Here is a 27,694-nt window from a genome sequence, read left to right on the forward strand (position 1 = left end):
CCAAAAACTTTTGCTGAGCTGTGATCTACATTGCTTGCCAGAAGGGAATTCCTGTAGTCTTATAGCGGCAAGTTTTCACAAGACTTTAACATCCATATTTTGCTTATAGGATTTGACTACACAGTTAATGCAATATTAAGTGTATTAATAGTATTAATGGCTGTGCAGCACTTCTTACTTCTATAATAACTGGGGGATTATATGTGGTCTCCTTCTAATTCCAGGTTACAAACATAGATTTTGCATGTGAATGACAAATCTACTTGCACTATATATGGATTATTTTCTAATTAATAGTTTTTGATACAAAAGCTAAAACCAAGCTGCTTGCAAATATTTGTAAGTAAAAATTCATCGCTCCTGAAACTGGCAACTACAAAGTTTTTATACACAGAAAAAAATGCCAGACAGACACTACACAGAAATAACATGGAAAATTCCAACTGCATTTGGTATAGGGGAATGACATGCGTAAAATGATATAAACTGGAAATCAGATCCCAGTAAATGAAATCAAGGAACATAAAGTTGTACATACAACCTGAATGTTCTTCACTCAAATATTTCTTGTTTGTTCTTTAATTAAAGAACTTCCAAGAAGGAAATGCACCACTAGGGATTGCTCCAAATATATATGATTTTGTATGTGTTATGGGAGACGCAATCAGGTCAGATTTAAAAGGCATAGTGTACAAAACAAAGAGCTCTGCAGAACAAAAAAAAAAAGGCATCAAAGCTTTTCCCCACTTTCTTTTCCATTTATTGTTACACAAGTCCAAAGCTGTAGTCGCCAAGGTCACCATGCAGATACAGCATAAAGGGAATGATCTGATTTCAAGAGATCATAAACCACTACATTCCAAGTGTCTGGCCCTTTACCTTTGAGAGAAAAAATATAAATAGAGGATAGACAGAAATAACCTTTTCATACATGATGCATGGTCATGTTTTTCTCTTTCTCTTCCCTTTGTAGTTGAACTTAAATCCATAAGTTTAAACCTTAAAAGCATAGATTTTCTTTGGAAACTCAGAGAGAATACTGGCTCAATTTAGGAATAAGTAGACTCTTCTCTGCTGATTACAATTGATTTTAATTAACCAATATTATTTTCAACTCTTAGATAATTAGCTTTCTATGCTTTAAAATGGGTGCTGAAGGACACTCTGGCCAAATGACTTGTCTTGAGATTTTCCAGTTCCAATTTTTCTGAAACTCCAAGTTCAGATCTTTCCTAGGCCTCAAAGCCCAACCTCCATCTTCCCGTGCCACAGTTGAAGCACTTAAGAATTGATGTTATTGGCAGATCCGAAGACATGATGTTTTTTCTGGCATTGTATCTCTCTCAAGGGAAATGTCTAGAATTTAGGGCATCAGCCACAATACACAATTTCACGTGTCTTAATCATTGAAAGGAAACAGCTTTTCCACCTATGTCTCTCTTCCCTTGCAACCTGACCTTTTAGAAGATAGGAGTGAGTTTTAGCCATATCTTACAGTCCAGTGTCATCTTCTAGTCGTGCAGAAGAGCCTCTCTCTGTACTGGATGCAAAACTGCTCATTTGAGCAGATCATCCCCCAAATACAGAAAAAATGCATTTAAAAAAAACTCATAGAGTTTATTGCTTTCAATTTATAAAATTAAGCCTGCTCCAGACAGGTAATACTGATAGATGAGTTCATAATCCCTGGGTTTTATCAGATAGCGTGTACTGATATACAATGCCTCCAGTGTGAAATGCCAGATTCCTTCCTTCTAATACTTCACAACCAAGATCCGATGTGACGCCCATTAGAACACTGATGTGGTTCTCATTTAACTCGGCCGAGCCCAGCACATGGTACGTTGCCACAACATCCTTCATTATATTGCCTGTTGACAAAAGGAATAATTACTAGTCATGACTGAACATGTGATCTGAGTTTAAAAATCAATTCCTGAAAGATGAAAATGCCAAAATTCAAATGCAAGCAGAGATAATCTCAAGCTTTCAGAATGTCAGTAACAATTTTGGATGTTTAAACAATTAATTCTGCCATCCAGGATATCTTTGCTTCCTGTCACTAATCAAATTTTGTCTAATATTGAACTACTGGCAACAACTATAGAATTGCTATGCACTTTCCATAGTTTTTCCCCGCTGTTGTATGCACATGATTATAAACGCTACCAGATCAAAATATGTGTACAAGAAACTTCAGTACTGTTCTATTATCTAGTCAAAGGCCAAAAAAGGGTGCTAGAAAAAGAAGAATAGCCCATTTTACAGGGGAGGGGGAGTTGAAGGAGGAAAACTATTTCCCCCATTTTCGCTGGTTATTCTCTCCTCCCTTCTCGTGTCATACACGAGAGTTGCTTCCATGATGGCGAGAAGGGCGTGGGAAATAGTTTTACTCCTTCAAACCTCCTGCCACTTCCTTGTAAAATGGACAATTCTCCTGTTTGGCACCCCCTTTTGGCCTCCGCCCCATAATAAAACAGTATTGGAACTTCTAAACATTCCTAATACATTGTTCCTATACATTCCCACAATTAAGCCATTGCATATTAATGCTTCGTCTAAGCACTGTATTAACTCATTATAAAATATATTGGTTAAAAATTAATGTTATTGCTCTGCCTTATGTACAGAATGCACCCAAAAATAAAATTATAGTTCACGTTGAACAACAAATAATTGTGCTTTTTACTCGTCCTGAAAGTGCTGGGAAGGATTAGCAGGAAGAGTTACAAATAATCAGACTAGCAAATGCATTATTGACTAAGCTCATAGTATTCGAAACCACTCAAGAAATGTCTGCATTTGGGGAGAAGGATTCATGTATTATTCATCTAGCAGATTCACAGCCAAGTTCTACACTATCCATGGCACAATTCGCACTGTCCCAATGCAGTTGAGAGGGAAATCATATTTTCACAGCTAGCGAAGGGATGCAGACATGCCCTCCCTCCCTGAGATTGCTATTAGTGCATTCAATTGTATACTTTAGTGAAAACAGATGAAAGTTTTGTGATAACTCACAAAACTGAGTTTTAGGTCACACGTGTGAATTTCATGAATAGTGATTGTGGGCGCAAGCTTTTGACCATACAAAGGTCATCCAGTGAGAGCAAGCACATTTCAAAGATGTGCACGTTTGTATATATATAAAAGGCTTCATTGTTATATTTCAGGTGAACTAATCATATAATAAATGTTCTCAGCCATACTTTACCATCTATAAATATGTATTTCATAGCGGCATTTCAAACACAGTTCTGGTGGGGCAAAGGAGGGGAAAGGGAATACAAAACTGAAGGTTAATAACTTGCCCATTTGTGGAAATGTGCCAATTTAATCATCAAACTGTGTGTGAGTTGTAGGTTAGCATTCTAGTAATGCATTACTGTAGCACAAGTCTGATTCATGATGTCAGGATTCATTTTTACACTCACCGTATGGACCAGACTTCCCCAAAACTTAGCTTTCAGGCAGTGCAACCCAGCCTTTCTTCTCTCTAGCCATTTCTGTGTTGCTAGAGAGCAAGGAATGACTAGCTATTTAACCTGCTCTTTTACTGTAGCTAGATGCACTATGACAGTCATCCATCCTCAGATGTGCAGTTGTACCAGGATCTTGAGAGTATCTTCAACTATTTGTTCTCACTGTCTCCCATGACTGGAAGAATACTGCAGACATACCATATTTACTGGAATCTAATGGTCACTTTTTGGCTACTTTGCATTGCCAAAATTGATATGTGCGTTAGATTTGATGGCACATTAGAATCGTGCATATAAACCCACTTGTGAAAAGGTCTGGTGGAACCCGGGACCCCAGAGGCTGGACTGGGGGAAGGGATGTGCACTAAGAGACTGTTCCCTGTGGTGATAGCAGCCTCAGGGTTACATGGTGCCTGGAGAAGGATTTGAAGTAGCCACCTAGTAACCAAGTTGATCCTGCCATTTAGCCGTAGATCCTGCCTCCCAGGCTGCCTATGGGGTCTTTAACCCCCCCCCCCCAGTTCCATGTGGTTCCCCCATCCACACAGCCTTCACCCCCCCCCCCCACTCCCATCAGTTTTGAAGGTCTTTTGAAGGAGGCCAATTGGGAATCATGCACAGCCTCAACCTGATGTAGGGGTATGGCTCCCAACATGGCCTCATTCATGCTGCCTGCCTCCTTGATATGCTACATATGCAATGTTGGGTACTTTACATTAGAAGGCAAATCCATTTATTGCAATGTGCATCTTCAAAACTGAGGCGCACATTACATTCAAGGGTGCACTATACTCGAGTAAATGCAGTTATTTCCCTGTGTCTTGGTCTACAACTGTAGCCCCATCCCCCACATACACACAGCATTTCTTAAATCACATACTCTGCTGATTTGATAGGTTACAAAATCCATGGATCAACCTCTGTCTTTTAAAATAATGCAGTTCGAACTCAACCCTCAGAACTGGGCATAGTAAAATGCATCAATATATACATATATCCAGGAACACAGCACTAATACAACTTGGAACGCCTTTAATGTTCAGCCTAAGAGTTTTATTGGTTTAGAGCAAAACAGCCAAGGAAGCATTTTGCAAAAATACTGCAAGACTGAGGAAGAAATAAATGGCGACTGAATCCCCTCAGGAAGTTTAAAGTATAGGAAACCTAATCTAGAGAATATGCTTAAACCAACAGTAATGTGTTGGCTTTCAAAAGAAAATTAAGATCTATTAAAGTCCATGCACTTATAATGCTGAAAAGGAATGCTGCACAGCATATTAAAATATTTTGGTTAATTTCCTGTTCAGAAAAATTGTTCCATAATGACAGCTTACGGTCTTACTTGGCTCAGTATATCCCGCTCTAAAATGCTTGGGTCAGCCCCTTTATTTCTTCATATTTCCATATGTATGGAACTGCTAATTTTAGCAGAGGAGCACCTACTAACATTATAACTTCCCTCTTCTTTCTACCATGATTTTAAAGCTATTCTGATACTCTCTACAGCACCACTGTGGCAGAGATAATTGAATCAGCTCCATTCGTGGTTCAGTGCCTCTGTTGTTTAAAGATTGGGGGGGATGGATTACTGTAATGCACTCTATGTGGGGCAGCCTTTGAAGATGGCCCAGAAATTAAAACTAGTGCAAAGATCGGCAGCCAGGCTACTGACTGGGGCTAGCTATAGGGAGCACACCACACCCTTAGTAAAGCAGCTCCATTGGCTGCCTATAAGTTTCCAGTCCCAATTCAAAGTGCAGGTCATTACCTGCAAAGCTCTATATGGTTCGGGTCCAACTTTTCTACATGACCACATCACCCCTATGAACCTGCACTGGATCTAAAGATCTGTTGGCCCTCCTCTTGGTCCTGCCACCATCTCAAGCACAGTTGGTGGGGTTGAGGGAGAGGGCCTTCTTGGTTGTGGCTCCCCAGCATTGGAATGCCCTCCCCAGGGAAATCAGGCAAGCCCCTGCTATTCAATCCTTTCGGAGGGAGCTGAAGACATGGCTACTCAAGCAGGCCTTTGATAATGGCTTAAGCATCATCTAAATTGGAGGACCTAAACAGAATGAAGTTTTACCCTGTCATTTTAATGTTGATTTTTAACCTAGGTTGTGGCTGGGACGCTATTGGTTTGTACAGCTCATTTTTAACTTCAATGTCTTGTTGTATTGTCACCAGTTATTTTTATTTGAATTCGAGTTGTAGTCTGTCAATTATTGTCAGTTGTTGTTTTATGTTACTTGATGTTGCTCATTGGTTTGGGTAAACTTTTGTTGTATTTTATATGTTCTGTATTGCACTTTTGTTGTTATGTAAGCCACCTGAGTCCCTTCCAGGAGATGGTGGTGAGATATAAATAAAGTTGTTGTTGTTGTTATTATTGTTATTCTTCCATAGAAACATCAAATAATGTAAAATGCATGATTATTTCTTACTTCAGTATGAAAAATTCAAAGAATATACAATACATGACTTATAAAAATATATAGAACTTAAAGGTTACTTTTCCCAATATGCCAAGTGTAGGAGTTTGCAGCTAAAGCATTCCTAAGAGATGGCTATCCAATCTCTGTTTACTAGATTGGTCATTTATTGTAAAATACTATCAAGTTTGTGTTGACCAATAAAGCTGTTATTATCATGTAGCCTAACCAATTAGATAAGCTTTATGGTGTTGTATAGAACTTCCACTTAAAATCACTAGGAGAAAGAGGAAGACATTTATCACAGCTGCAGAATTTGAACAAAAATCCTTGAGGGCCAAATATAGCAGAGATTGGCTCTTCCTGTTTTCTTGTAATCCTTATGTTAAGCTGAGAGCAGATTCTGCATGGTGCTTGTTTTGTAGTAGGCTTAGACATGCTTCACTGCTACTGCTGCTTTTGAGAAACTGACTTCCTTCCTCAACTCTGCATATCTTCCAAGGATGATAACAATCCTTTTGGGAAGTGAGTTTTTTGGTGGTTGATAAGCAGGAAATTACTTTACTAGTGGATTACTTTTCAATTAATTGTTATGCAGGATTATTTTAATATATAGTTCTATTAATCCCTGTTCTGAATTGGTGGTGACTGTGGAACTTGTCATTTCAGTTTATTAACCTAGACCTTACATCAGATAAGAATGCTACTAAAAGGGAAGAAAGTTGAAGCTACTGCATCATATGACAGTGTAGATCCTGCCTAAGATGATTGCAGTTTAAAAGAGGTAAAAGCAAATGCGTTGCAAACATAACTTCTCTACAAATGCATGAGTTAAAGGCATTTCAGCTGATTATGAATTCAATGGTATAAAATATGGGTAAAAAATAGACTACAATTCAAAGCTTATCTTTGAATTCCATCTGCTGATGGACTGTCAGGCTTCATTTGAGATCATACAAATCTCTTTTTTTGATTTTGGTTTTGAGTAATTCTAATTTTTTTCTATTTTTTCCTTTTATTGTTACCCATTTTCCCTGTGTCCCTTCTTACATGTCCCAATTGGAAATTTATCAACTAAGCGTAGGACTATAGGACTGCAGTCTTCAGCACAAATTCTGTGATTTCAAAGCATTACAACATAATATTTTTAAACAATCTGTCAGTTGTGTAAGCGAAGTCTATAATTGTTGGAGAAATTGGTGACAAATATTTAATAGAATTTAAAGTGTAATCATTCGATATTTACTCCAATGTAAGATTTGGAAAATCTGGTTCTACACTGACCATATAATGCAATTTGAATTCCACTGAACTGCATTATATGATTAGTGTGGAACCAGCCTGAATTTTGTTGGAGTTACTTTCATAAAAATATGTTTAGAACCACAGCCTTATTTGGTCAATTTCTGGTTCATTATAAATTACTATTTTAGGCTAATGTGCACTTGCAGTTTCCTGTAGTCCTCTGTCCTGAATAGAACCATTCTTTAAGTAAAATTGAATAGTAGCTCTTGGAGGCTTTGGTGGAGAGATGGCGTTTTTCTCAACAGACCAAGATGCATCAACTTTTGCTCCAGATGGACCAACAAGAGAGAATCATTCTTTATTCATATAGGTTTTCTGTTTGGGGCACAATAGAGTTACAATTCCTTAATAATTAAACCCATATCCTGTTCAACCAACAAATATTAAAAGGGAACAAATTTTAGTCTTCAGGAAGTCACCCATCCAAGCATTAATTAGATATGGCCCATTGGACTTCAGCATCCTGTGCTATCACACCGTAAGTTTCACTATTGTTTTTTAACAGAACAAATGTGCTTAATTGTGGTAAAATTGTTGAAAATGTCATCTGTAGATAACAGGAATATAAATATTTTAATATTAAAAAACAAATAATCAACCACAAAAAGGTATTTTGGAATACTGATATTAATTCTTAAGAACTAGTTGTATGGCAGGCAATCCTCTTGAAAAGAGCTCACTGAGATATGTCATTGCTTCTTAAAGAGTAAAACAGCCCTTCAAGTGTTACCATCAGCTCACTGTCCAACATATTCCCTGTATGTGCAAAATATATTCTTCAGAAGAATCCAATTAGGAAAAAGATGTGAGTGGCTTAAACAACAATACCAAACTAATCCAATAATACCAAATATAAATGTAAAGCCTGTAAATTGCTTTGGCAATAAATGAAATTCGTTGTCATAATGTTGACTTTTATGGAGACTCGTCAATGCTGATTCTCAATTAAATGATTTTATTCACTTTATATTTTGTGGTGGTAAAGCTTAAATAGGTTTTTAATCAGTTTTAACTGCTTATTTTTAACACTGTTAATATTCAATTCTATTTTAACATTTATAATTTTTTGGGTTTTAAATTGTATTGGTTTTACTGAAAGCCATCCCGAGTCTCATTTTTTTGGGAGAAAAAGTGAGGTAATAATGATGATGACAACACATAGCAATATCTCTTTTTTTTTCTATCTGAACAATATCAAGCCCAATATTTGGAAGAAGAAATAGGATGAAAACCAATTAAGTTGAAGGCCAATAAACCAAGACTGAGATTTTGTCATTTAGTATTCTACAGGTTCAGGGAGTCCACTTATACTGGATAGTGTAGCACTTGCCATGTTTTTGATTCCAAGATGACACTAGAACCCAAATGGTAGGAAGCACCTATTGTTGAAAGCTTTCATGGCTGGAATCACTGGGGTGTTGTGTGGTTTCCAGGCTTTATGGCCATGTTCTACTGTGTTCTTTACCACCATCAGATCCTATGAAGTTGCCATACAGCTTGGAAATCACACAACACAGCTATTAGTATCTTTGGCACTTGCAAATTATGGCTGAATCCAGATCAGCATTATTTGATTTCAATTATCTATGCTTTAGTGACATTCCCCAATAGGCTGTAGAATATATGCACCAATCTGCTTCGAAGATACAGAAGCAGTGATAAGAAATCACAATGCTCTAATCCCAAAAGTGTTGGCTTTCTTTGAGGTACTGTACCCAACTGAAAGCTTTGACATTGGCATTTGGATACTAAATGATTTGGGCATTGGTACTCAAGCTTGCTATTCCTCTACTCCAACTTTTCTGGACCATCTACAGAAGAGGCTAGCAAGATCTGTAACAGCACTCTGTTTATGGAACACTCTTCCTGCAGACACTAGTCTTTTCCCACAGCATAGTCATTCAAACTCCACCTGTAAACACTTTCATTTATTTAAGCTTTTGTATCTTAGCACAAGCATGTTTGGTGCAGAGAGATTCAACAGGATTCCAAGGATCTTTATATTTTTATTTAATGGTTGTTTCTTGTTGTTGCCGCCGCCAGTATTATTAGTTGCCTTGTGTTTTTGGGCAGAATATAAGAGGCATAACCAAATAAATGCAAACAAGTATTTAGTGGAGAGAAAATGACGAAAATTGGATGCTGTAGCTGATACGGTTCCATTGAATATAATCTTAGCTCCTGTTTGTCCAGTGTTAATGGATACTTTTCAATTTGTGCAGTCTGAGAAAGTGGACAGGATTCTTGGAGATTATTGCTGCTAAATGTGTTCTAGATCTTTACCTTTCCTGGTTTGTCAGTCAGACCAGAGGCGGACTGGCTGAGTGTGTGAAGGAGGTAGTCAATGCTTTCTTACAACAAGGAAATATTGGAACTTGTCTAAAAGAAGGTAGTTGTGAGACCTCTGTTGGAAAAGCTCCTCTATAATTGGCAATTATCATCCAAACTTCCATTTTGGGGAAAGGTATTGGTGTGTGAGGTGGTCTCCTAACTCCAAGGGTTCCTGATGAAATAGTTTGGCTAGATTATTTTCAAACTGGTTTCTAGCCTTATTATGGAACAGACAAGTTTGGTGACCATGGTGGATGACCTATGCAGAAGACTGGACAGTGGGGGGTGTATTCCTGGCCCCAACTACACTATTTAATGTAGTTTCAAACCAGTGGCGGTTTTGCTGTGCAGATGGTTACACAGGAAACCTTGGAATCAGTGAGAAGCCCAGGTAGTGATTACACAAACCATAGAGCAGCGGGTCACGTTAAGGGCTTTCTTTTGCACCCATTTGCAGGAGTTTGTCGTTGGTCTACATTACATGGTCCGAGGATAGTGGCCAAAGCTAGTTCAGCTGGAAATCTCTTGGCCTTTAACTGTAGTATCTTTCTGAGTTGCCACACTGCAATAAAATTTGGAGGCACTATTCTACTTTAGGGGCGACCGCTGACTGCTTGATTGTTTTTATACTGTTTTATATTGTTTTATACTGTTTTACAATGTTATTATTATATTTCTGTTAAATTTTATATTTATGTTTCTTGATGTGGGCGCCATGGGGTGCCGATTTGTTAGCCGCCCTGAGTCCCTCTGCGGAGGTTGAGATAGGACAGGATATAAAAGCCCAAAATAAATACATAATAAATAAACCCCCTGCCAAGAAGTAGGAAAATTGTATTCAAAGCACCCCCAACAGATGGCCATCCAGCCTCTGTTTAAAAGCTTCCAAAGAAGGAGCCTCCACCACACTGCTGAACGGCTCTCACAGTCAGGAAGTTCTTCCTAATGTTCAGATGGAATCTCCTTTCTTGTAGTTTGAAGCCATTGTTCCGCATCCTAGTCTCCAGGGCAGCAGAAAACAAGCTTGCTCCTTCCTCCCTATGACTTCCTCTCACATACTTATACATGGCTGTCATGTCTCCTCTCAGCCTTCTCTTCTTCAAGCTAAGCATGTCCGGCTCTGTAAGCCACTCCTCATAGGGCTTGTTCTCCAGACCCTTGATCATTTAGTTGCCCTCCTCTGGACACATTCCAGCTTGTCAATATCTCTCTTCAATTGTAGTGCCCAGAATTGGACACAATATTCCAGGTGTGGTCTAACCAAGGCAGAATAGAGGGGTAGCATCACTTCCCTGGATCTAGACACTATACTCCTATTGATGCAGACCAAAATCTCATTGGATCTTTTTGCCGCCTCATCACATGAATATCATATGAATTTTCATATGAATCTTTGTGTATTGAGAATTAACTTTTTAATCTTTTAACAGCAGTTCAATGTGATTGTTCTAAGTGAAGACTGGAATCCTAGGAGTGTCTCAGGTACCACAGAACTGGGATTTTTCTACAGGGCTCTGACCTCAGAGGGAAAGATCCACTCTCAGATCTCACTGCCCCATTAATCTTTTTTGAATTCTTTACCTCACTGAAGAAAAGGGCAGATCAGGGAAACGTAGTTGTCTGGCGGGAAGGCTATAATTGCACCCCCAGCTCTCCAACTCTTCCCTTGGGAAAATGTTAAACTAGGTTACTGCTTACAGTGGAAGGGAAAACAATAAAAATTGAAATAAAAGAAGTAGAAAAAAAGAAAAAGAAAAACTACAAGAACAGTGAATGCTATTCCTTACTTTTGCTCTGGGGATAGGAGTCCAGCATTGCTTCAGGAATTGGCAGGAACTTTGGCCTAGTAAGTTACTCCAGCAAGTGTACCACTAGTTCAGTGCTTCTCAACCTGTGGGTCCGTGGGTGTTTGGCCTACAACTCTCAAAAATCCCAAACAGTTTACCAGTTGTTAGGATTTCTGGGAGTTCAAGGCCAAAACATCTGAGAACCCAGATGTTTTGGCCTTGGAAGAGGTTGAGAACCACTGCACTAGCTGAAGGAAGCAGTGGAATAGGCTGCCTTGGAATGTAGTGGAGTCTCCCTTTTTGCAAGTAATTAAACAGGAGCTGGACAATAATATGATGGGAATGCTTTGTCCTGAGTGCTTTGTCCTTTGGACTGGATGGCCCCTGAAGTCTCTTCCAACTTGTGTGAAGCAGCTGGGATTCAGATGAGTAGTGTTTGTTATGATAACTCATATGATTCTCTCTAAGTTGCTGGACACAAATGCATACTTTCTTGTGACAAAATGATATTTGAAAACAAATAGCTTCTTCCTAAAGATGTGCAGTTTAAAATGTGAGGATAAATGGATCAGCACTTCAAGATGTTTATAACATGTGCAAAATGTGAGTTACCAAGTATTACCATCCCAAGCCTATATGCTGTTTTCTTAATCTATAGTGCCAATACATTGTTGCTGAGCACTGAAGTAAAATTATGCCTATTACGTGTAATATAATTTTTGATAATGTAGTGATAGAACTTCTAGTTGGTGACCACTAAAGTACTTCTACAGAGGTGACTAAGCTTCAACGCAGGGTAATAATATTAGGCCTCTAATCCTATACTTATATTTAGACGTTTGTTAGTGTGATTTATCAAGTAAATTCCTAAAATACTTTAAAGTCCCGGCAGTTTTAAAAGGCATTGCCATTTAGTGCATTATTCAATGGTGAAGAATGCTGGTACTAACTTCCCAACAGCACTTGGAGTAAGCGTCACTAAACAGCGATGAACTTAATAGAAATATGCTTAAAAGTACCAAACAGTATATTTATGCTACAGTACCCTGCTGACTTAATTTGGGAATAAGTCTCAAAGAAATTCATAAAATGTGTGCTTCCACCTATGCATGTTTAATTAGAAATAAATTACACCTTGCTCAATAGGCCTTCTTCCCGAATACGCTGAGTAGGATCAAGCTATTAAGTCAAAAGCAGTAAGTATACTGCAAATGCTGAATTATGAGTAAATATTAATAGTAATAAGTAAAATTGAGAGTTTCTCTTTGAATTGTGTGTCAGGAGCATAATTTTCCACTTCATAATATATTAGAAAGCAACAGATTATCTGTTTCAACATTTGAACTGGAGTTTTATTGAGACAACACACTGGCCATGGAGTTAAAACTTTATTTTTAGGCATGGACTATCATACAGACACTTTACAGAAAGAAATATTACAGTTTCAAGATTAATGTAAAAGGAAAGTAGATGATAAATAGATCCATTCTGTTAAAACTTTTCCAAATGTCCTTACAAAAGAAATTTTGGAAGATTTTATATTTGTTCTTTTAAAAGTCCACTTCTTTATCTCAAAAACTTTCAATTTGATTTGGGCCAATTGTAAATTATTCTGAAAGATATAAGAATCAGAACTAGGATACTTTCCCCAATTACATTTTCAGAGCTACATCAAAGTAAAGACAACACCAAATGCAAGTAGGAAAAAAAGAGACGATATTAGCCCAGTTTTTGAAAAACAACCTTGCTGAAGGGTATTCATTAAAATCTTGGTTGTATAATTAATGTGTGTGTGTGTGGTTGTATAATTATAATGTGTGTGGTTGTATAATTAATGTGTGTGTGTGTTTCTATAGGATAAAACAAGAATGTTGGTTAGAAGCTGAGCTCCGTAGCCTTCTATACTGTCTTGAGCTCCATGATTCTGTCATTTAGTTTTGCAGTGCACCATATATACTCATGTATAAGTTAATGGTCAGTTTTGGGGCCAAAATTATGAATATTTATTTGATCCACCAAGGGTCATTCCACAAAGAAGCGCACACACCCACCAATGGTAGCGCACTATCATTATTTTCCCACTCAGGCAGCTTTGAACTTAGTCCATTCCCCTATCCGATTGTTTACAGTCTGGCTACTTTTACAATAACTTACCACCATTGGTTGATGAGCGTTGTTTTAACTGAGTTTTAAGTTGTTGTTTTATATGCCTATATGTTTTACTTAATTGTATTTTAAATTGTGTTTCATTTTATATTCTTTTTTAGGCACTTTGTGCCATGTGTAAGCCACTCTGAGTCCCTTCAGGGAAATGGTGGCACAATATAAGAATGAAGATGTTATTGTTGCTGTTATTATTATTATCATCATTATTATTATTCAAAGAGATCACAAGTAATACCATGGCAGAGAGAGTAGTGGGGTTCAGTGATTTTTAAAAAATTCTTCCAGGAAGGAAGTATTTCCCTTTCATCTCCCCAGTTTATTCACTTTATTTTGATCTCACCTTTCTCCTGTTACAGGGATTTAAGGTGGCTAATGGAAAATATGACATAATACAATTATAAAAAGAGCACAATCAAAAGGAGAAAAAAGAGAAGGGAATGTTCTTATTAAGTTAAGGTACATTATCCATATAGACCCATGGATAAATTAACCCGGGGGGGGGGGGGGGGGAGGTTGGTTGCTTTTTTGACTAAAATTATTATTATTATTATTATTATTATTATTATTATTATTATGACACAAAAACACAGTATGTCACAGCAAACAAGATCTATATGCTGTATTTCATATCACAAAATCACAAGTCGAACACTTCCCAAGCGTCTACGACTGTGTGATTATTATTATTTAAACAAAAGCACAGTATGTCACAGAAACGAGATCTATATGCTGGATTTCGTATCACAGAATCACAAGTCGAACACTTCCCAAGTGTCTAGGACTGTGTGATGTATTTTCGAATGATGCGCGCAGATCCAAGTAAGGTGACCTTTTGCAGTTGACAGATCATGATTTTGTCGATAATGATGATGATAATTATATAACATTGATAGCTTGTCTACATTTGAGTTAACAATTCCACCATTCGGGATATGAGATTACTCCAGTATTGGAAGGATCCTCAAATTCTAAAAGTGTTGCAATTTTTCATTGTTCTCAAGTCTTGTATCGGAATATTGAAGATGAACTATGTTCACTGCATCTGGAAGTCTTTCTTGAGAAATACTCTGGATTCTTTCAAGACAAATGAACTATTTAAAAAGAGTGGCAAAGTTTTTAATGCACCAGTGTAAAAAAAAAAAGGTGTCCTATGAACATTGCTATTCATATTCTTGAGACATGGTAAGCCCAAATAAATAAAGATTTGAAAAAAATTCTTCTGCCTGCAGATACACGCTGTATTCTCACCTAAGTACAAGCAACCCTCGGTTTATGAACAAAATAGGCTCTGTAGGTTTGTTAAATTTATAGGTATGTCAGAACAGGTACATTTTTTTGAGCTTTGAATAGCATAGTGAAGAATTAATACCCCTGTAAAGTTTGTCTTAATGTATGTGCCCCTGTTCAGAAGATTTTACTTCACTTTCTGTCCCTTTGATGAATGGTTTTTGAAAAAATTGGGTTTTCATGGAAACAAGGATTGGTGGTAAAGATTCCATAGAGATACCTTTTAGGCTTTCATGGCCAGAATCACTGGGAGTTTTTTTTTGGGCTGTATGGCCATGCTCCATTAGCATTCTCTCTTAAGGTTTTGCCTGCATCTGTGACTGGCATCTTCGGAGGACCTGTTTATAGTTAGGCATGTGGAGTGTATATATACCTGTGGAATGTCCAGGGTGGGAGAAAGAACCCTTGTCTGTTTAAAGAAATTATTAACGTTGTAATTCGTAAGCTTGAATTAGCATTTGAGTAGCCATGAAGTTTGCAAAGTCAATCAGCAAAGGTATCTGCATAGAGGTAGCCTGGCCTTTGTTGCCTAGATGCATCCTGTTTGGGAGGTGTTTGCTGGCCCTTGATTGCTTCTTGTCTGGAGCTCTCCTATTTCTGGGATGTGTTCATTAATTACTGTCTTGATTCTGGTGTTTTCTTTAATACTGGTAAGTAGAATTTGTTCATTTTTATGATTTTCTGCTTTCTGTTGAAATTGTCCACATGCTTGTGGATGTGAATGGTTCTCTGTGTAGTCTGACATAATCCCTTCACCATCCTGTGGAAGGATGGCAAGCATGGCACCATTCCATGCTCACTGAGAAGAGAGTTCAAGAATCTGGGAGCATCCACCAAGAAGGTTTTCTCTTGTACAGGTAGTCCTCAAGTTGCAAACATCCAACTTACATACAATTCCTAATTACAAACAGGGGTGAGACAATAGGAAGTGAGAGGAAATCTACTCCTAGGAAGGGAAATTTACTCCTGGATAGAGTTGTTATTATCATGGGAAAAAAGGTGCCTCTATTGAAGCTTTATCATCAATCCGTGTTTCCACAACAAGCTCATTTTTAAAAAAATCCACTTATTATAGGGACAGAATGTGAGGTGAAATCTTCTGAACAGGGGCACAGACAGCAAAACAAACACCACAGGGGGGTTTCCCCATGCTATTTCATTTCTACTACCTAGGCAGCTACTGCTCCTCAAAAGTTGACATTGAATCCAAAACATAACACTGTCTGAGCTCTGTGATGATGGCTGAATTCAGGGTGGCTTAATAAAAATAGAGCCATCATAGGGTTAACAAAATGTAGAGAATACAGGTTAACATAATGATGAACTGGAAAGAGAAACTGGCTACCTGAAAATAAGACATACCCATAAATTAGGCTGAAGCAGGATTTCTAAACATTTGTGCAATATAAGTCATACCCTGAAAATAAGACATAGTGATAAAAGCTGAGGCATAGAAGGAGACATAGAAGGTGAAATGGAAGAACTTTCCGCTGCAGAGACGGAGGCGAGTCCGGGCCTCCCCCCCCCTCACTTTCTGCCTCCTCCTCCTCCTCCTCTTTTTTCTCCTTCTGTTCTTTCTTCCCTTCGGGCCAGGCCAAGCAAGGCTTCATCCCCAAGTGAGGGAGGGAGTGCATCACTGGCTCCAAAAGGGCCGTGGTTGGTGGTGCTGCTTCCCTTCGGCCCATCCTCGGGAAGTCTCCTCAGTGAAGTGAGGAGCAAGACACTCTGCTTTAGGTATTGTGTGTCCTCAGGGGGAAGTAGTAAAGCTGTAGCTGCCATTTTACTCAGCACTATATTTGAAAAATATGCCATAGTGTGTCTTCTTGAGGAAAAATAAAGACAGTGTCTTGTTTTCAGGGAAAGACGGTATTTGGCGGCAGTTACAATAAAAGGAATGGTAGAATGTAAACAAATGCCATTAAGACGGAATCCTATATACCAGTGGTTCCCAACCTGTGGTCCATGGACCACCAGTGGTCCACAAGAACTAAAATATGGTCCACGGCCTCACCATTACTACACCATTGCAATGAGAGCGACTGATGTCACGAAACCTCTTACAGTGCTGAGGATTATTAAATATGGGCGAGCAGATGGCAACTACTGGATGGCATATGTTATGTATCAGAAACTAGCACTGATGTGGTCTATCCAATGCAATTTTCTGAATCAGCACCAAAAATAACCAAACCAAATATAAAGTTGACCAAAAACTGATTTGTAACCCTTTTGGTACAAAAGGGTTACAAATCAGAGTGGTCCCTGGTCAAAGTGGTCCCTGGATAAGTGGTCGCTGGTCAAAAAAAAGGTTGGGAACCAGTGCTATACACATTCATTTAGAAGGAAGTCTCACCAACCACAATTTCTGAGTAGAAATGCATAGGATTACATTGTAAATGTCTGTAACAGTTGCACATACATAGAGCTTATTATAAACATGTGCAAATCTGTATTGAGAATATATATTATCTGTGGTTTGTAATGATGGAATCTGCTTTTACCTGACTTTGCAACTCTTAAACATAAACTAATCACATTAGTAGGAAGGGAGCTTACCTCTTTTGCATTAAAAATAAAGCTTGTGGCTACTGTGTAATGTCTATACAAGTTTCTAATAATGACAAATAGCAAGAAAGCACTAAACTACCTGGAAGCATTTATCTGAAAAGTAATTAAAGAAATCCAAGTTTCACGAAGTGGTGGGATTTACAGTCAAGTCCTTTAATCATTGTTGTTTGTTTTTTTGCCCTTGTAGGGGGACAGCAATGTTACGGGGAAGCATATCAACTTTGGCTTTTTACCTAATGATCATCACTAACACAATTCTGTTGCAACTTAGAGGAACTGCAGGAGGAGTGGTAGTCAAATCCTGAGTGGCTTAACTGTTCCTGCAGTAGATAACATGGCAGCCCTGCCTTGTAGTCTTTTCATAAGATACATTCATCCACTCTCTTTAATCCTTCTATCTCTTGTCAAAAGCCAATGACAATCATAACAAAGTCTTAACGTATTTCTTGGAATATGCTCAGTGTTGAGGTTTTTGGTTAATCTATTTATGAAAGGCAGAGTAGTCTCACGAGAACATGTCTTTTGCTTCTTGCAGCTCCAAATGACACATGGACAGAGTGCTTAAGAGGACACTATGAGTCAAACTTTGAATCCATCTAAACATTGCAGTTTTATAACCACTGCTGCATCTAGATTGATGTAATTTCCTTAAATATAGCAATAAGTAATTTTAACAATTTTCTTCCCTTTGGAGGAAGGTTTTTGAAAACTGGTTGTTTTTTTTACTACTATTCACAATTTGGGATTCTGCGCAAAATTTGCGCATTTTTGTTTTGAGGTGAAAAATATTCTTTTACAAAACACAGTTTTTCTGAACAAAATAAACATATGCTATTCTGCAGAATATTTTGTGTAGAAAATTGCTTTTTCTGTGCAGAACATATTTCTGTGCATATACATTAGTTTCTGTGCAAAAAACATTTCCTGCAAAGAAAATAGCATTTTTATATGCCAAAAAGCTATGAATGAATTTTGTACAGAGGAGGTCCCTGAACTATAAATAATCTTGTTGTATGAATTTCATGCAGCTGGAGTCAAGGTTTCCTGAGATCTATCTAAGGAGAGATGTAATGAGAGTTGTATATAACAAAATCTGTATGCTTAAGAGAGCTTCCTGCATACTATTCAAAACCCCAGCCAGGTAGAACTATGGGTACAAAATGCTCGGTTAGGAGGGCTGCTTAATGGAAATCTAGAATAATAAATAGTATTTTATTGCAGAAGCAAGTCGTTGGGACCGCAGAACTATGGCTAAAATCCTAAAAGGCACTTTGTAGAATGTAAACTTCAATGAACTCCAAGTGAACATGCCTGTGACTGAACTGCAACAAATATACTGCCCTGTGAGATTTTATAAGCAAGAGCCTATTTGCAGTAAGTCACAAAATATCATAATAACCTAATTAAATTTCAAAGCACCACAAACATAGATAACAATTTTGTTACCCAAATGGCAAGTTTTGGGGTTTTACCATTTCTATACAATGCATATGATGGAAAATTTTGGCTTTAACATTCTTTCAAACCGTTACTAACTGTTTTCATAGGCAAAGGTAAGAAGGTAGTAGTAAAACATGTAGTATTTTCAGAATTAGCGGGCATGTTTTTTTAAAAAAGAAAAAATAATGTTGCCATTTTGAGACATCTGTTTTAAGAATATGAACCATAGTTTTTAAAAGTCTCACATGTCAATGTAATTTCACACATCCACAAATAATATGCCCAAGCTTAATGGCTTAAATTAATAAATTATCAATTGGATAATGCACAACATTTTCTTATTACAAAGCTAATTCAGAGTCTCAGTGGGCATTAACAACCCTTACTGCCACATTAAATGCAGTAACAATTCTGAGGGGCTTAATTTGAAACAGATAAAGTAAGAAAAGGAAAAGAATGCCATTATGCCAAGTATTATAATCAAAATACACAAGAGGTAGATCCAAATTATTTTTATCCACAAATATCAGGAATTGAAAAGCCACAAAACTGTGTGTTTATATTAATTCTGACGTATATAGGGATGGGTTTAATTTACTAAGTGAGGTGGAATATCATACGTAAAAGCTAGATGAAGTAAAATATTACATGAAAAAGAATATATTAAGAGTAGGCCTTCATTACTCAGCCAGTATATAAAATTTAGAGGTTAGTGCAAGCTTCCAATGATCTGCTATAACTTCTTATAATGGTTGGGGTGTGGAGGGTTGTGATATATTGTGGTGTGTGTTGGGGAAGGCATTTAATTTCATTGTGCAACAGCACAATGACAATAAAGCTATTATATTCTATTACAATTATGTGTGTGCATGGCTAAAAAGCTATTATCTTACTATCAAATCTGAAGAATTCTGAACCAATGACATCTAATGGTATACATAGTATACACAATGAGGAAATATTTTAATACATGCACCTTCAGAAAAAGGATTTTAACATACATGCACCCTTGAAATCTCAAAGTAGATGTGAGTAAAGCCTCTCTCTGAAATCCTGGATCTGTCCACCACCATGTTAATGATGAGCTACATGGATCAATAGTATGATCTGGGTTCAGGAAAATTCCCTACCACTTATCACAGTTGCCCAATACACATTTTACTCTCTCACTTGAACAACTTCAAACATGACAGCAGAGAAATCTCTAAATTTAATTTTAAGTAGAGTTTTGAGAAGTAGAATGAGCTATAAATGGATGTACAGGTTGATATACAACTCCTGCATATATTTCCCAAAGGAGGATTTTGCCACTTTTAATGCATACTTCAGGTACCCATAAACTGTTAATATTTTAATATTCTCTACATGGGGCTCATCTTGGAAAGTGTTTACAAGTGATAGCAAGTACAAAATGAATCTATCTGATTATATGAGATCACGTATCTATGTTCTTCTGTGTGAGCTTTTGATAACCCATATCATTGGTTGGTCCCAATTGCAGTAGCTTCTTATTTTATATACAACCTGGTATTCTCCTGCAATGGTACTCAAGGGAGCTTACAAAATGTCCCAACAATTTGCTTCAGATTTCAACTCAAAAGTGCTGAATTTGACATACAGAACCATAAATGGCTTGGGTTCATATCTGAAAAATGCCTCTTTTTATACAAGCCTACCTACAATCTGAAATTCTCATGCTAGCGACCTTATCAGATGGGGGAAAAATTGGTGGCATGATCCACTTCATTGCCCCTTTAAGAATGGAGCCCACCGACTCCCATTACACAATGTACTACTACTTCTGGCAGGGCTCTGTGCTTAAAGGGGTGGCAAAGTGGGAGCAACACGGCACACTTCTTGTGCTGCCATGGAGTAATCTGAGGAAGCTGGATGGTTGACACTTCCCCTGTGGGATCGCCCTGTGGTTGGGCGATGCGGAGCATGGGGTGCCCGGTTCCCCATACCCGATGGTGGTCGCCGGATTTGTCATGATGCGTGGCATTTCTGTCAGCTAGTGTGAAGAGATCATAAGTTACTGAATACATAAAACCAAGCTTTCTCTGTAGCTGCACCACAGTTGTAGAAATCCAATATAAGGAAGTCGATTTTGCATGACCTCTATTAAACATCTAGCAAGATGAAAGTACCATATTATTTTTAGTGCTCTTTGGTGCTCTCAAGGGTTTTTTTTTTTAAAAGAACAATTTGGTTCCATTCTTAAACCTTTTTTAAAAAAGTATTGTACCCTGTGTTTGGATATTTTTAAAAAACTGGGCTGAGGGAAAACAAATAGCAATCTTCACTTAATGTTGTATTTAGAAAAGGTGAATTGAAAAAGCCTCTCGAGTGTACAGATAATTGCGTTCAATGTTCTCTTCTTCTACTATTTCACTCACTCACTCACTAACTACTATGATACTACCACGAGCATTAGCACTAGCATTTCCCAGGACTACATTTTGGATCTTCTAATTAGATCTTGGGCCAATTTGATATCCGCCACATCCATATTTGAAGATATCTGTAATAGTAATATAAACTCAGGAAACACTTTCCCCCCTTCTTAGAATCTTCATGAACTGCATCATTTATCTAACATGCAACATGCTTCAATAAGAAACAACAACATGAGGTATTTTAAAACAATGTTTTATTAGAAATGATTCAGACCAGAAAGAATGGGATTAGCTACTGATGAGAAGAGTGAGAAAAATCAGAAGCCATAGTTCGAAAACATGAACTGTAAAAAGAAAAAGGGGGGATATTCTGCTGATGTTTTACAAGGTTTAATGATCACCTGCAGTTAGCTATGTAACTTCATACCAATTTCAATTGCAAAAGTGTAGTTCTCTGTGGAAATATTCTTATCCAAATATTCTTATCTTTTCATAATCATCTTCCAAATTAGAAAAATGGAAGAGCTGAGGTACAGTATATATCACTGTGATAGGCTATAAGAATTTTTGAAATGACATTTATGCAAAAAAACCTGTATCCATTTTTAGGTAGTTATGGCAGGATCAAATTGTCTATTTCCAGCCATACAAGGAGTCATTTCTTTCAATTCCCCTTTTCAGCTGCACCTATAAACTGTTCCAAAAGAACCCAACTCCCCAAAATTTCTTTTTGGGGTCTAGATGAGTACATAAAGCTTATATCTGTGTAACCCAGGGGTGGAAATCACACAGTCCTTCAGATGTTGTACCACAACTCCAATCACTGCTCCTTATTAGCTATATTGGCTGAGGCTGGTGGGAACTGCAGTTCAGCATCTGAAAGACAGCATAATCCCTACTTAAGATCTAATGCAGTGGCTCTCAACCTGGGGTCCCCAGATGTTTTTGGCCTTCAACACCCAGAAATCCTAACAGCTGGTAAACTGGCTGGGATTTCTGGAAGTTGTAGGCCAAAAACATCTGGGGACCCCAGGTTGAGAACCACTGATCTAATGGGACCTGCTGGATGTGGCACTTTCTCTGCCCCCAGAATTGCCAATTTAGATATTCAATGTAAAGTCCCTCCTATTTACAAAGAAAACTACCAGTGGAAGATGAGCACCTCAACAAAGAGAGCACAAATAAGAGGTAAAGCAGCTATCCTTGATATACTGCAGAAATTGGACTGAACCACACATAGTGAATTTTAACTTCAAAAGCTAGATATGCTGTTTTTTAGGGGACTGGGATAAAGGTGTAAATCAATTTGAGGTCCTTTATTTTTCTAATTATTTCCTTTCTGAAGGTAGTTGATCAGGATTTACAGTTAATCACATTCTGAAGAATATTAACCATGACAGTATGTTAATATCCAATATTTCATGTTAGTTTAAACTCAACATTGCAATAGTTGATGCCTAATGGCATGGCAAGACTTACAACAGGATTCTATGTTGTCCAAAGATCCACTCTGGAGTATTTCCTAGCCCCCTCCACCTCCACGATGATGACACAGCAGTAGTTCCATTAGCAGAATGACTAGACTGGATCCAACCCAAAGTGAAAATGTTGCAAGTGTAATTATGTGAAACTTCCAAACATAGCTGCAGTTAGCATTGCCTTAACATTATATAGTAGCTGGTGTGTACTATAAACCTAGTTTGTTAATAACTTATTAACACTGTCAATACTTTGGAGGGACACACAACTATTTTGACCTTTTTGCCATTCATAGGGAGCTCAAATGCAGTAGTTTTCAGATTATGATTTGATTTATCAAAAGTACGTATTATTCATTGTTGTATGTCTTTTGATTTATGGAACCCTTAACGCTAACTCATAAAGTTTTCTTGACAAGAATTCTTGTGTGTGTGTGTGTGGCGGGGGGGGGGGGGGGGCTTACTCTCAGACCCTCCTTCAGAGTCTGAGAGTAAGTAATTTAAATTCTGGCCTCCAGTGGTCAAATCACTACACCATGCTGGCTTTCTAAAAATAAGATATTTTTACTAGATTTTATATGTTCAACCATGAAGATTATTTTCTTTTTGAAAGAAAAACATAAATACCATATTCCATGAAGGTGAAATTATATTATGGAGAATAGCATTTCTGTATTTTAAAACAACTAGGATATAAATATCTCTGTTGTTTTCTGCAATCAAACATAGTTTTACTCTTTGTTTTTTTAAACCCTGTATTGCTTCTCAGTATTTATTGTAGGATGATCTCTATTTCAGCATACCAAAATAGGCTATAGTAAAGACTTTCTGTATATATTTCAGATTTCAATATTAATGTCAAAAATACGTAGTATTATTTTACATAGGATTCCATTTTTTGCAATGTAAAAAGTGCTGGAGGTGTATGTGTGTACATTTTTCTGTTCACTGATATTGATGTAATTTATTGCCATTTGTTTTCTTTATCTGCTACTGCAGCATTTTTAACTTCTTAAAATGATCCTAGTCAATTGGGGATCATGTAATAAACTCCTATATAGATGTTTTTGACTAACTGCGTACACAGCATCATGATGTGAACAAATAAAAGTGAGGATAGTCACTTGGGTGAACCCAGTGAACCAGAGATCAAATAGTGAAATGGTGACATCACCAAGGCAAAATGAACTGGATTTAAGGCAATGTTTCCTGAAGAAATGAGCACATCAGTTGCCTTTTCTATTGTTGCCTCTGTAGGACTTTTCAATTGCTGATGAAAATGTTTGCCAACTGCTGTACTTTCGTTCAGTTCCAATGACTAAATACATTGATTACTGAAAATGATAGCAAATGTTTTGCAAATGGAGACAGATAGGACATGTTCCAGTAAAAGAATTATCAGAAACAAAGACTACCCTTGATATCACTGCAGATTCACACATCTGTCTGAAATGCGGCATATAAAGAAATAAAGGGAATTTATAAGTACACTAGCCGTCCCCTGCCACGCGTTGCTGTGGCCCAGTCTGGTGACCTGGAAAATAAAGTAATGGGAAATGTTGGTTTCTAATCTGTGAAATTTTTTTATGCTTGTGGGTAAACATCATTTCTTGTTGTTTCTTTGTCAGTGTTGATGTAGAGATTGCTTGGTTTGCCTACTCTGGAACATGCAACATATAATTTTCCTTCTTTAGGGGTCCCTTTCAAATCTATAATACAGGGTGAGGCAGCATAACTTCCTTTTTTCAAAACTTAATAAAACCCATTATATGAATCAGAATTTTTATTTATTTATAATGTAGGCTCATACCTAAAGTTTTGTTTTACGTAGTTTTGAAGATCAAATTAGGTACGTGACGTCCCCCATTCTCCATACACTGAGTAAACTGATTTCTGGCGTTTGTCATGACTCTTGCCAGTATAGCAGGCGTTATGTTGGCAATTTCTTCCTGGATGTTGGTCTTCAAATCTTGTAGGGTCCTTGGACGGTTCACATAAACATGGGATTTCAAAAAACCCCATAGAAAAAAATCACAAGGGCCAAATCTGGAGAGCGGACCGGCCACTCCAAATCCGCTCGAAAAGTAGGCCTCAATGGAAAAAGCACGCTCCTCACTGTTCCAACACATGATGGCGACTGAACTGTGTCTGGACAAAACTTTATACTCCCGCCTCTCGAACGAGACCACTAGTGCTCCGCTACGTCTTCAATTGACTGAATGGCGCACATTTTAAAAAAGGAAGTTATGCTGCCTCACCCTGTACTATATCTGTCATATACATATATATGTGTGTGTGTGTGTGTGTGTGTGTGTGAATCCTATGTCTATCTATCTATATAGCTGGATGCGAGTTGGACTGGATGGCCTTAAGGCAGAATTTATCAACCTGGGGGTCGGTACCGCTGGGGAGGGGGTGCCAGAACACAGTATTTTCTGTTGCTCATGGGGGTTCTGTGTGGGAAGTTTGGCCCAATTCTATCATTGGTGGGGTCCAGAATGCTCTTTGATTGTAGATGAACTATAAATTCCAGCAGCTACAACTTCCAAATGTCAAGGTCTAGTTTCTCCAAACTTCATCTGTGTTCATATTTGGGCATATGGAGTATTTGTGCCAAGTTTGGTCCAGATCCATCATTGTTTGAGTCCACAGTGCTCTTTGGATGTAGGTGAATTACAACTCCAGAACTCAAAGTCAATGCCCACCAAACCCTTCTAGTGTTTTCTGTTGGTCACGGGAGTCCTGTGTGCCAAGTTTGGTTCAATTCCATTGTTGGTGGAGTTCAGAATGCTCTTTGATAGTAGGTTATCTATAAATTCGAGCAGCTACAACTCACAAATGACAAAATCAAATTTTTTTGAGTGATGATCGCTCCTTGAGTTAGCAGGTGTCTTGTGGCCAAATTTGGTGTCAATTCGTCCAGCAGAATATGAGTTATGAAGTCACTCAAAACGCACAGAGCATTTAGATAGATAGATAGATAGATAGATATTGTGAAATTACTAATGACGCAATTAATATTATCAATCCATTTTTGTAACATGTACATCCAACTTTCCAACAATTTGGACAAATCTTATTAGCAATTCGTCATGGTCAGATACTGGAATAGATGGTACAATTTCCCTACATGTGAAAAGATTTTCCTGAATCATGCTTGAATCACTATTCCACATTTCTTGGCAACCTAGAGGCAATGGCAAATCCTCCATAATGCATTTTCCCTACATGTGAGAAGATAAACATTTCCCAAGCCTCTGAAAGCTAAGGCACATTTAAAAGACTCTTTTTTAGATTTTCAAAAAGTCCAAGACATGTAGTTCTGTATATTTCACAGGTGCATATTGAAGAGTTGTGCATCAGTAAAGCACAATCACTGCAAGCAAAAAGAATCTTGTTCCGTTCTTGAAGTCTCAAAACTAAATTCCAAGACAGACTATCATGGGAAGCATACCTATGTGGAAAGCTACTGAGAGTCAAGGCGGACCAGTACTTCCCTATATTTCTACCACTGGCTACATTTTTTCCTCCCTCCCTTTCTTTCCTTCCTTCTTCCTTTCCTGGAAACCTCCTTGGGACACTCACAGTGGCAGTGGTTCATAGAACAGCACATATTGCCTGTCAATAGCAATACTATTGACAGACAATATTGGGCTTAGATCAGTTTTCTTGATTCACTATGAAGTACTTTCCTCAATTCCAACTGGCTGATCAGGAAACAAGGCCACAGCAATGGTTTGCAAATGTGCAACAAACTACCCTCCTTGGAAGACAGGTTTCTATGCTGAATGTTTATGTTAGAAGTGACTGAATAATCCAGTCACAAACATCTGAAAAGGGATAGAAATACCCTCCCACTGAAAAGGATGACTGCACAGAAATTGTTGGAAGACTGAATTTTGCAGACAGAGATAATGTTCTTTAGGCAATACTAATTTGGATTCGAATATGCCTTTTGATTATTGTGTTATTTTCCTCAGCACCCTAGCACTTCTCTAACAGCACAGCATTTGGAAATTCACATGCATTTCACTGCAATGTTATCCCCCCCTCCCCACCAAACAGGTCATACAAAGTCTACAAATGGAGAGGCTTTAATTAAAAGTAATTCAATTATCTTATTATCTCTCAAATTGAAGTTGGGTGGTCTAATGCCTAAATAAAACCACAAGAAAAATAAAATAGTCCTTTCCACCTTCTTGGGCAGATTTACTAGGTAGAAAGAAGTGCATCTATTTGCAGATGGTAAGCTTTAAAAAACAATGCTAAGTTTCAAAGGTCCAGACAGTGCTGTCACAAAGATAAGAAACTACTAAACAACCCTTATTGTACACAAGGTCACTTCACAGGTCATAGGGCAGGAATGCTGGTCTTTGTTACCATCCTTCATTTGTTACCACAGAAAGGAACATAGACTTATGCCTCATCACAGCTATATATACCAAAATGTGGATATCTTAATTATTGTTATGGGTCCAAAAAAAGAAAGAATAGAATCTAAAAAACTAAAAGCTAAACTAACAATGTGAACCTAGCAATTAAATAGGTTGTAGATGAACTATGCAACTTTAACAGCATAGTGTTAACACAGAGGTTCTCAACCTGAGGGTCACGACTCCTTTGGAGTTTGAACAACCCTCTCACAGAGGTCGCCTAAGATAATAGAAAAACACATATTTCTGATGGACTTAGGAACCGAGACACTGCTCCTCTATCCGTATCCAGATCTCTTACAAGTCGGCATGGAGCAAAATGGCATGGAGCAAGTCCCACCAGGGATCTCTCCAGATTACAAGCCCGATCCCCCGTTTGATCCAAGAAGAGGCAGCAGGGCGTGAGGCGAGGTACAACTTCCTGCCGGGAGTCAGGGAAGGCAGGAGGGGGCTCCAGAGACGGGCCACTCACTGGAATGGCTGCACCTCCCGCCAAGCCCCCAGGAAGCCCTCTGTCCACCTAAAACCGAGGTATTCCTTGGCTGGTCTCTCGCATGGGCTTCAGGTGGCGGTCCCTGAGCCACTCCTCACT

At 38.0% G+C, this 27,694-nt stretch overlaps 1 protein-coding gene across 4 annotated transcripts in view; it reads right to left on the minus strand.

Annotated features, from left to right (window-relative positions):
- Nucleotides 1-27,694, minus strand: part of SCAF8 (SR-related CTD associated factor 8) — a 150,357-nt gene that overhangs the window by 72,999 nt on the left and 49,664 nt on the right. For 2 of the 4 annotated variants that reach the window (XM_067465923.1, XM_067465914.1), the window contains exon 21: nucleotides 738-1,871. The exons of 1 other annotated variant lie outside the window; for it this stretch is intronic. The gene's annotated coding sequence lies outside the window, so the exon portion shown is untranslated. Of the gene's footprint in view, nucleotides 1-737; nucleotides 1,872-15,846; nucleotides 24,204-27,694 lie in introns of those variants that run through there. One more of the 4 variants, XM_067465920.1, reaches the window with a different exon arrangement.

This window comes from Anolis sagrei, chromosome 1 (assembly GCF_037176765.1).
Source record: "Anolis sagrei isolate rAnoSag1 chromosome 1, rAnoSag1.mat, whole genome shotgun sequence".
Lineage (NCBI taxonomy): Eukaryota > Metazoa > Chordata > Lepidosauria > Squamata > Dactyloidae > Anolis > Anolis sagrei.